Here is an 11,422-nt window from a genome sequence, read left to right as displayed (position 1 = left end):
TTTGTCAGTGAAATATTTTTATACTGGAGTTTTTAATTATTAGATTTAGGCATCGGAGGCAAAGGGTGGAGGGTTTTAAAGTATAACTTTTCCTTTCTAACTCGTGTCCGCCATAGCTCAGTAGGCAGCTCTCTCACCTCTGAGTCAGAAAGTTAAGACCCAGTCAGGGACCTGTGGACAAAAAACAGTTCCAACATTCCTGGTCCGACCACGGAGTGAGTGCTGCACTGTCAGAACAGCCTTCTTTCAAATAAGATGTTAAACTGAGGCCCTGTCTGCCCCTCTCAGGTGGGTGTAAAAGTTCCCACAGACACTATATTGAAGAGCAGGGGAGTTATCCCCGGTGTCCTGGTCAATATTTATCCCTCAATCAACATCACCAAAAACAGATCATCTGCTCATTATCACATTGCTGTGTGTGGGATCTTGCTGTGTGTAAATTGGCTGCTGCGTTTCATACATTATAACAGTGACTGCACTTCAAAAGTACTTCATTGACTGTAAAGTATGTTGGGCCTGTTGCTCTTTTTAATAATGATGCTCTTTAAAGTCGCCAGATATCAAATGATACCACCACAAGGCTTTACCGGATATCGATCAAAGGACCACACAACCAGTTAGTCAGTTCAAGTTCAAAGATGGTTTATTTACACCCAAGGATTACTTCGACATGCAACACAAAACACGACAAGTTAAACTACACCTAACAACTACAATAACCTCTACTTAGCTTCAGGGCAACCGGCTCTATGCAGATGGACAAGGCCTTTGTCTGGATCTTGTGTGGCTAGGTGGAAGAAGTGGCTCTTTCTGCTGGGCCCATCCATCTGGTAGCGATCGTTGGTCTTGAACTTGTCTGTCTGGTCGTTATACTGCATTTGGGTTGGCATAGGCCGGATCCAAGAGAGACCGAGCATGGCTGTGTCTCTTCTTATCCCTCTGGGATTTCGCAGTCTGGGGCGGTCCTTAACTTGGACCCAATAATGCGACAGGCTTCGATCACTGCCTTCGATTTTGGCCCATAAAGGGGCGGGTGCCTTGATGGCTGGGCGTGTCCTCAGCGGTCATTGACCTTGGCTGTTTGGGCTCCCTGACCAAAGGGAGTGGCGTTACTTAGTCTGTATCTGTATCGGTTACCTGAGTACAGTTCTTTTGTTCTGGGGAAATGGGCCATTAGAATGCAAACGAGCGGGGGTTTCGATCACGTCTAGCTATCTGGGTTGCAAATACACACACAAGCTCGGAGTCTGTCTGAGTCCTGGGTTGGCCATAATTCCCATGGTCCTTTGCACATGGCCATCTGAGCTGGCTACGGGACATCCTCAGGTGTGAAAGGCGCTATAGAAATGCAAGTTTTTAAATTGAAGATTTCTATTATCTGAACTTTTATCTGGAACTTAATTGATTTCAGACACCCACAAATTTCCATTTAATAAATTCACTTTGGTTCAGACAAACCAATTAAGGCAAGATCAGAATTCTCTGGATTTAAAAGTTTATTAAATGAAATGATTTACTGAACAACTTTCAGACATTGACTTTTACAACTTCATGTGGGTGATCAATCTGTAGAAGCGTAACCCTCTCTGGCTCCTTCTTTGACAGTAATTCTTGTGGAATTCAGCCTCGCGAGTCTGGCTCCTTTGACAGTAATTTCCTTGGAACTCGGTCTCGGGAATCTTCAGTACTTGGCCAACAAGGAAGACCTTCGGACCCTCTACCTTTATCCCCAAAGTGTCCATTAACTCATGTCAGAGTTGGGCCTGTTGTAACATGATAATTGTCAATTTGGTCACAAGATTAATTGAATTGGATCCCCAATTACTTATACTGCCTACTCTCATTATCTGAGACAGGAATGCAATAGAACTGTTTCATACCCTTCGTGTTGGGTGGGGTTACTGGGTTATGGGGATAGGGTGGAGGTGTTAACCTTGGGTAGGGTGCTCTTTCCAAGAGCCGATCCAGACTTGATGGGCTGAATGGCCTCCTTCTGCACTGTAAATTCTATGATACTATCCCTTTATCTGATTCTGTACAATCCCTTATTCATACAGTTTCAAATGTTGAGGTTAATCAGAGTTTGAAGGTCTCTCTTGCCAGTACATTTATCTTCATTTCACATTCTTTACATACACAGCAATTAAGCTTTTACATTTTTACAGCAAATAAAATTCAAGCTTTCACTATCACTACTGATTCACAGTGGATTCATTAGTTGCAAATCGATTAAGGCTCACTAGGTATTACTGCTACTGGCTGGTAGCTAATTAATACAGTAATCTAATTCATACATTTGGTTAATGCAAGATATACTGGTTTAAAAAGACAGTTTGTGGAAGGCAATAGCTTTCTTTTCTAATTTTTTTTTTCATTAAAAATTTTTTTAAAGAAAAATAAATTTAAAGTACCCAATTCAGTTTTCCCAATTAAGGGCCAATTTTAACGTGGACAATCCGCTTAGCCTGCGGGGAGAATGTGCAACTCCTCACGGACAGTGACCCAGAGCCAGGATTGAACCTGGGACCTCGGCGCCGTGAGGCAGCAGTGCTATCCACTGCGCCACCGTGCTGCCCCCTTTTTTTTTTTTTCCAATCTTGATCAGGTTGAATAATAAGCTTATTCTTGAGTCAGACTTGGATAGAATATGATAGCCCGCTATTTATCAGAATACTTTCTTTGTATAAACAATTTCTGCTCGCTCTGCAGTTTAGAAACATTTGGGTTTGTACAATCTTAATTTATAAAACAATAATTTGGCCATTACAATATTATCTATTACATTGTTTTGCGAATTATAACTTAATCAGAGTTCATTGTTGCATAATCAACTGTTTTGTGACTGGCTTCTAACATGAAATCAATATGTGATTAACAAAGAAATGTTCCATAATCTGTGCTAGAAGCTAGATGTTACGAGTTTAAAATGACTTCCTTGACCTTGTTACTTATAGCCATGAATATGGAATTATAAAATTTAATGGATTTCCCAGTCCTACCTACAGTTTTGTACATTACAACAATGACTACACTTAGCACTACATTCATTAAGCTTCACCCGATGTCTGTGTATTTACATTGTGTATTTATTGCATGTCCTCTGTTTTCCATGTATGGAACGATCTGCTTGCACTTTACGCAGAACAATACTTTTTACTGTATCTCAGTACACGTAACAATATATTTAAATCTAAAATCTAAATCTTTTGGAGGTTCTATGATGTTACAGAAAAGGATTTTTTTTTTTTTAGATTTTCCTCAAACTTGGGATATATTACAGTTGGTCCCCTCATTAAAATGATTGATGAAGATTGAGGTTTAATTTTGAGTAATATTTTGATTCTCTCTGAAATTCTCAATGAAAATCTAAACATACTATATCCTGAATAATTTGTTTTTAAAATACAGGCAAGTTGTTGTGATCAGGAGTGCATTACCTGAAAAGGGTGCAAGAAACAGATTCAACTCTTTCTTCAAAAGTGAATTGGACAGATCCTTGAAACGAAAAGAACATTTCTGGACAATGGGATTAATTGGTTGGCTCTTTCACAGATCTGGCATTAGCACGATCGGCCGAATGGTCTCATTCTGTGTGACCTGAGCCTCGTATGCAGTTAACGTGAGTGGTAATGAGGGTAAAGAGACCTGGGTATAAATGGACCTGGGCATCCTGTCAATAAGTCACTGAAGGCTATCATGCAGGTGCAGCAAGTTATTAGGAAGGTTAATGGGATGTTGGCCTTTATCACAAGAGGATTTGAGTACAGGAGAAGTGTAGAACCTAGGTTAGACCGCAGCTAGAGTACTGTGTGCAGTTTTGCTCCCCTTACCTTAGGAAAGATAGTATTGCCACAGAGGGAGGGCAATGAAGGTTCACCAGACTTGTTCCGGGGATGGCAGGACTATCCTATGAAGAGAGATTGGGGAAACTGGATGTGCAGTCTCCAGAATCTTGAAGAATGAGAGGTGATCTTAAAGGAATTGAAAGTCTGGAATCAAGGACCGGTCTCGGAGGAGACATTTCTTTACTCAAGAGGGCTGTGGAAGTGCAGTCATTGAGTGTGTTTAAAGTAGAGACTGACAGCTTTCTAAATACCAATAACACAAAGGGATGTGGAGATAAAGGAATTGAAGTGGATGATGAGCCATGAATGTATTGAATGATAGAGCAGGCTTGATGGGCTGAATGGCCAACCCCTGCTATGTTCCAATGATACAAAGGTAAGCAGGAAAGTAAATTGTGAAGAGGACATAAGGTTAAAAAGGAAGATGTTAAATGAATGGAATAACACCTGCCAAATGGAGAATAACGTGGGAAAATGTTTCATTGTCCATTTTGGCCAGAAGAATAAAAAAAGCTTATTATCTAAATGGTGAGAGATTCCAGAGCTCTGAGACTCAGAGGGATCTGGGTGTCCAAGAGCATGAATCACAAAAGGCGAGTATACAGGTGCAGCAAGTAATTAGGAAAGCTAATAGAATTATTGTTTGTGAGGGGAATTGAATACAAAAGTAGGGAGGTTATGCTTCAGTTATACAGGTCATCGGTGAGACCACATCTGGAGCACTGTGTATAGTATCGCTCTCATTAAAGGAATGATGTAAATGTGTTGGAAGCAGTTCAGAGAAGGTTTACTGGACTCATACCTGGAATTGGAGGCTGGTCTTATGAGGAATGATTGGACAGGCTGGGCTTGTGTCCGATGGAGTTTAGGTGACTTGATTGAACCGTATAAGATCCTGAGGTGCCTCGACAGGGTGGATGTGGAAAGGATGTTCCCTCTTGTGGGAGGATCTAGAAATTGGAGTCACTTTAAAAGTAACAAGTTGCCCATTTGAGGCAGAGGCTTGGGAGTCTTTGGAACTCTCTTTCTCAAAGGGCAGTGGAAACAAAGTCTGAATATTTTGAAGGCACAGCTGGATAGATTCTTGATAAGCAAGGGGGTGAAAGGTTATCAGAGGGGTCGGCGGGAATGTGAAGCTGAGGTTACAATCAGATCAGCTCTTAACTTATTCAATGGTGGAGCAGGCTCGAGGGGCCGAGTGGCCTACTCCTGTTCCTAATTCGTATGTTATCACATCCTTTATAATAGATTGTAGCATTTTCCATCCTGCTGATGTCAGGTTAATGGGTCTGTGGTTCTTCGTTTTCTCTCTCTCTCCTTAAATAGTGGGGTTACATTTACCACCTTCCAATCGGCAGGAACCATTCCAGAATCTATAGAATTTTGAAAGATGATCACCAATGTATCCACTATCTCTACAGCCACCTCTTTCAACACTCTGGGATGTGGATCATCAGCTTTTGGGGGTTTATTAACTTTCAACCACTGGGTTACGGGGTTAGGGTGGAGGTGTGGGCTTAAGTAGGGTGCTCTTTCCAAGGGCCGGTGCAGACTCAATGGGCCGAATGGCCTCCTTCTGCACTATAAATTCTATGAGAATTTCTCCAGTGCTACTTTTTCAGTTCCTCGTGCTCACTAGTCCCTTGGTCTCTGGTGTTTTGGGGACAATTTCAATATCTTGCTCTGTGAAGACAGACACACATTGTTTAGTTTCTCTGCCATTTCCTTATCCACCATTATAAACTCTCCTGTCTCTGCCTGGAATGGACCCACATTGGTCTTTGCTAATCTTTTCCTTTTCGCATTCCTAAAGTTGCTTTTCTAGTCGGTTTTTATGTTTCTCCCCAGTTTGCTCTGATATTCTATTTTCTCTTTATCAGTTTCTTGGTCCTCCTTTGCTGAATTCTAAAACAAGTTCCCAATCCTCAGGCCCGCTACTATTTTGGCCACTTTGAGTCTCTTCCTTTGATCTAATGGAATCTTTAACTTTTCTTGTTAGTCAGGGTCGCATAACTGTTCCTTTTGGAATTTTTGTTCCTTAAAACAAGCTATATTTAATGTCAACAGGTAATAATTCCTTAAATGCTGGCAATTTCCTGTCCACCATCGTGCCTTTTATTGTAATTTTCCAGTTTCCCACAGACAACTTGCCCCTTAGCTTGGCAGTTTTCTTCTGTGAGAAACACCCGAATAAATTAAACAAAGGACCATGTAATCACCATTGTCCATCTCTATGGCAACGAGCATAATTTAGGGGGTTCCAAAATGAAATGTGAAGTAAATATATTCTTACTTTCAAACATCCTTTCACTCGGTGATCCTTGTGAAATTTGAAAACAAGTATTCACAACAAGGCTCAAAGAGCATCAGCCCACTGACGGTCTGGAATGCACTGCCTTTTCCTTCGATCTAATGGAACCGTTAACTTTTCTTGTTAGCCATGGTTCCATCACTTCTGTTGGATTTTTGTTCCTTAAAGAAATCTATATTTATTGTATAGATGTGATATGAAAGTCTCCAAAATCCCAGAGGGCCATAGGTTGTTCTCCGCTTTGACAGAGAGAGCTGACTGGTGGTGATTTAACCTGAGGGTCAATGCACCTCAGGTGATGGGCAATGTTGAGAAGCTAGACCCTTCACGGATAACCTCAGCCGGCACTGGAGATGAAGTTGTGCTGTTGGCCCCTTCGCATCATGAACCAGCCATCCAGCCAACTGAGTTAACTGACCCACTGGTAGATATATAATACTTCCTTGAATATTAGCTATTGCCTGTGTCCCATCATACCATTTAATGTGGTTTCCCAGTCCACCTCAAACAACATGTCCCGCATACCCTGATAGTTTTCTTCTGCGAGAAACACCCAGATAAATTAAACAAAAGAACCATATACCACCATAGCCCATCTTCATGACAATGTGGCATGCTTTGGGAGGTTCCAAACAGAAATGCAAATTAAGTACCTTCTGACTTCCAAATATCCTTTCAATCTGTTCTTTGTGAAATTTAGCCAGGTATTCACAACAAGGCTCAAAGAGCATCAGCCCACTGGAAATAAAGTTATTAGTCCAGATAGTCAAGCAGAAAGAAACTCTCCAACCATCGCTATTGACAATATGGCAGAATTAACGAAATGCCATCCTTGATGCAATTGAGAGCAGGATTAACAACAGCAGAATACAATTCCTGTAATCACTTGTGGACTTGTTGGTGCCTCCGCAGGTGGGATGGATCACTGAATGCCTTGTCACAGTGAGAGCAGGTAAATGGCCTCGCCCCGGTGTGAACTCGTAGGTGTGTCTGCAGGGACGATGAATCACTGAATCCCTTCCCACACTGAGAGCAGATGAATGGCCTCTCCCCGGTGTGAACTCGCTGATGTGTCCACAGGGTGGATGAATCAATGAACCCCTTCCCACACTGAGAGCAGGTAAATGGCCTCTCCCCAGTGTGAACTCGCTGGTGTACCCGCAGGTTGGATACGTGAGTGAATCCTTTCCCACACTAAGGGCAGATGAATGGCTTTTCCCCTGTATGAGCTCGATGATGTGTTCGCAGGGTGGATGAATCACTGAACCCCTTCCCACACTGGGAGCAGATGAAAGGCTTCTCCCCAGTGTGAATTCGTTGATGTACCCGTAAGTTGGATAAGTGAGAGAATGCCTTCGCACACTGAGAGCAGGTAAATGGCCTCTCCTGTGTGTGTACTCGCTGGTGTGACTGCAGGTGCGATAACTGAGTGAATCGCTTCCCACACTTAGAGCAGCTGAATGGCCTCTCCCCAGTGTGACTGCGTCGATGAGCTTCCAACTCCGATGGGGCTTTGTATCCCTTCCCACAGTCTCCACATTTCCATGGTTTCCCCATGGTTTGTGTCTCGTTCACACAGAGAAAAAGGGTAGGGTCTCTCCCCGCTGTGAATGGTGTGATGTGTTTTCAGGCTGTGTAACTGGTTAAAGCTCTTTCCACAGTCAGTGCTCTGGAACACTCACTCAGGTGTATGTGTCTCGGTGCTTTTCCAGTCACACTGAGGTTTGAAATATTTTGAAGCCGACAGATCAGGCAAAGATTTCTCCTTCCACATACAAAGGCTGATAATATTCAGGTCCCAAGGAATTGAGAGACTCTGTCAGATGTAGAGATTTGGTTTGAGATTTTTGTTTGTATTTCCTCCCCTTCCAATGTCCTGTAAAAACAAATTACAAAAGACATCTGTCAGTACAGGACAGAAACTCTGAACAGACAATTCTACTTTCACTGGAACATTCTTTCCTCATCTGTTCCCAAATACCATCTCCGTCCCACACACTCTCTTTCCATTCTCACTCTGCTGTATCTAATATTCACCCTCCCAATTCTCCTTATGGTGCTGATTCAGGCTGATTGACATATCCAGAGTTGCCACTTCCTCTCCAGGAAACTGGGACCATAAAAAGTAGCAGCTGCAGCGAGCCATTTGGCCCATCAAGCTAGCTCAAACATTTATGAGATCATTGGCCTAACTACCTCAGCACCATCTTCCCCCACTATCCCCCATATTCCTTTATATATTCAACATCTAGAAACCTATCAATTTCTTGAAAATAGTTGACGACTGAGGATCAATAGCTCTCCAGAGAGAGAATTCCAAAGCTTCATCACATCCTCGAATGAGGAAATCCCTCCTCACTTCAGCACTCTCTCCATTTTCCTACCTGTTCCCCACAACTTTTGACTCCCTCGTCAATCAGAAATCTGTCAAACAAATCGTTGAAAATATTCAATGACCCCCAGACTCCAGTGGTCCCTTTGGAAGAGAAATCCAGAGACTATCAACCCTCTGAGGGAAGAGATGACTGGAATATATAATGTAGCTACAGTACAACATAGCAAGACTAGAAATAATAATAAACATACTTTATTACTGAACCATAAATAAGATATCTAATCTGTACCATGAAACAACACGAGACATATCTCTGTCCGATATTAATTTACTGTCCCTTAAATGTCAGCCAACTCCTGGGGAAACCAGCCCTTTAATTGTGATCATTAGGGAAGAGACCATCCTTTTAGCCAGACAAATAAATGTGTCAAGCTGAGGGAGCAAAGGATGTCAATGTGTTTAAGAGAGAGAGAGACCTGGACCAAGCTTTCCAGAGTCTGCACCCTCCCTGATTCACTTCCTTTCCCTTCAGTTGCTGCAAGTGACGCATTGAAGGTGAGAATGAGAAAATAAATGGAAAGGGGGAGAAAAGAAAGTGTTTTACTCACAGATGTTAGAGACCGGAGGCGGTTTCAGTCTGTGTGAAGCTCAATGGACATTCACACAAAGCCCGCGCAGGAAGGTCAGTGAGGGGCCTCTACCCCGCACATGCGCAGCTTCCCCTCACATTTGAACATGCGCAGTCCCGGGGAGAAAGGGAGGGCACGGGGATGCTCGCCCTGGCCGGAGCAGCCGGTTGTCTGGAAACCATCTCGTGGAGTTGCAGGGGGAGGGGCTCCCGTATCCGCGCGCCGGGCCTGCGCACTGGAACCCCGGGACGTCACTGCGGAGCAGAGTGATTCCTATTGGCTCGTTCAGGCAGGGTTCCATTTTAACGTCACGTCACAACACAGAAGTTGGAGGAAAGCTTCCCCCTCTGGGCAACATCTGGGAGGAAATCCATATTTCCCCCTTTCCATTTATTTTCTCAGTCTGGGGGAACATTGGTGACTTACAACAACTGAAGAAAAGGAAGTAAATCCAGTCTGTATGTTACACACATTTTCAGTCCAGTTATGTAGGCATATATCTGTCTGGCAAGCCAACATGAAGATTTTCAGATCTCTGTGTCCAAGACAGGGAGCAGTGAGCATGGATCTGTCAATCAGCCTGAATCAGCACCTTCAGGAGAATTGGGAGGGTGAATATTAGATACAGCAGAGTGAGAATGGAGGGAGAGTGCGTGAGATGAAGATTTACAGCATTTGGAGAAAGAGAGGAAAGAATGTCCCATAGAAATTAGAATTGTCCGTTCTGAATTTCTACCCGGTACCGATATTGATAACTTTTTAAAACTCAGTTCCATTGTATTTAAAGGTACAGGTTTCTCTTTGGCTCTGAGTGACCGATATAACAATTGGTTGGGGCCCATTTCCCTGTCAGTCCTCCAGCTCCTTCCTGTCTCTCTATTAAGTACGAAGTCTTACAACACCAGGTTAAAGTCCAACAGGTTTGTTTCGATGTCACTAGCTTTCGGAGCGCTGCTCCTTCCTCAGGTGAAGGAGCAGCGCTCCGAAAGCTAGTGACATCGAAACAAACCTGTTGGACTTTAACCTGGTGTTGTAAGACTTCGTACTGTGCTCACCCCAGTCCAACGCCAGCATCTCCACATCATGGCTCTCTCTATTAATGCAAAGCAGTTTCCCAACCGGGGTGCAGGCCCCGTTATTCTCAGTTAAATTCAGCCCTCAACTCCGTTGCCTGGTTGTCATTGACACGAGCAATAGAGAGACAGAAATGTGCCCGAGAGGTGGCATGGTGGCGCAGTGGTTAACACTGCTGCCTCATGGCACCAAGGCCCCAGGTTCAATACTGCCCCAAGTCGCTGCTCATGTGGAGTTTGCACATTCTCCCCGTATCTGCGTCGGTCTCACCCCCACAACTCAAAGATGTGCCGGCTACGTGGATTGGACATGCTAAATTGACCCTTAATTGAAAAAACAATTGTGTATTCTAAATTTATTTAAAAGAAAGAAAGGTTCCCAAGGCTCACATGGGAAGTCAAAACTTGTGGCTCCAAACCGACACTTCTACATTTGTCAGTCAAATCCATGTTCATAGATTATCCTAGTATTTACAGTGCAGAAGGAGGCCATTCGGCCCATTGAGTCTGCACCAGCTCTTGGAAAGCGCACCCTACCCAAGGTCAACACCTCCACCCTATCCCCATAACCCAGTAACTCCATCCAACACTAAGGGCAATTTTGGACACTGAGGGCAATTTATCATGGCCAATCCGCCTAACCTGCACATCTTTGGACTGGGAGGAAACCGGAGCACCCGGAGGAAACCCACGCACACACGGGGAGGATGTGCAGACTCCGCACAGACAGGTTATTTATACCTGGGGTTTATTACTAGATTTAAGCACTGGAGACAAAGGGTAGGGGATTTAAAGGGTAACTTTCACTTTCTAACTTTGTATTGTCTATAGTGTCAGTCGTGGCTCAATGGGCAGCTCTCTCACCTCGGAGTCAGAAGGTTGTGGGTTCAAATCTCAGTGTAGAGGCCTGAGAGCAATATTCATCCCAGCAATGAGGGAGTGCTGCACTGTCAGAACATCCTTCTTTCAAATAAGATGTTAAACTGAGGCCCTGTCTGCCCCTCTCAGGTGAATGTAGAAGTTCCCACAGTCACTATTTTGAAGAAGAGCAGGGGAGTTATCCCCAGTCTCCTGGTCAATATTTATCCCTCAATCAACATCCCGAGAAACAAATCATCTGCTCATTATCACACCGCTGTGTGTGGGATCTTGCTGTGTGTAAATTAGCTGCTGCATTTCCTACATTACAACAGTGACTACACTTCATTGGGTGCACAGCACTTTGGGAC

At 43.6% G+C, this 11,422-nt stretch overlaps 1 pseudogene; it reads right to left on the bottom strand.

The window, feature by feature from the left end:
* Positions 1-625: 625 nt before the first annotated feature.
* LOC140420637 (uncharacterized) lies at positions 626-9,301 on the bottom strand (annotated as a pseudogene).
* Between the last annotated feature and the right edge of the window lie 2,121 nt (positions 9,302-11,422).

The sequence above is a fragment of the Scyliorhinus torazame genome, chromosome 5, assembly GCF_047496885.1.
Source record: "Scyliorhinus torazame isolate Kashiwa2021f chromosome 5, sScyTor2.1, whole genome shotgun sequence".
NCBI lineage: Eukaryota > Metazoa > Chordata > Chondrichthyes > Carcharhiniformes > Scyliorhinidae > Scyliorhinus > Scyliorhinus torazame.
The sequence above is the reverse complement of the archived record's forward strand: the minus strand, read 5'-3'. Positions and strand labels throughout refer to the sequence as shown.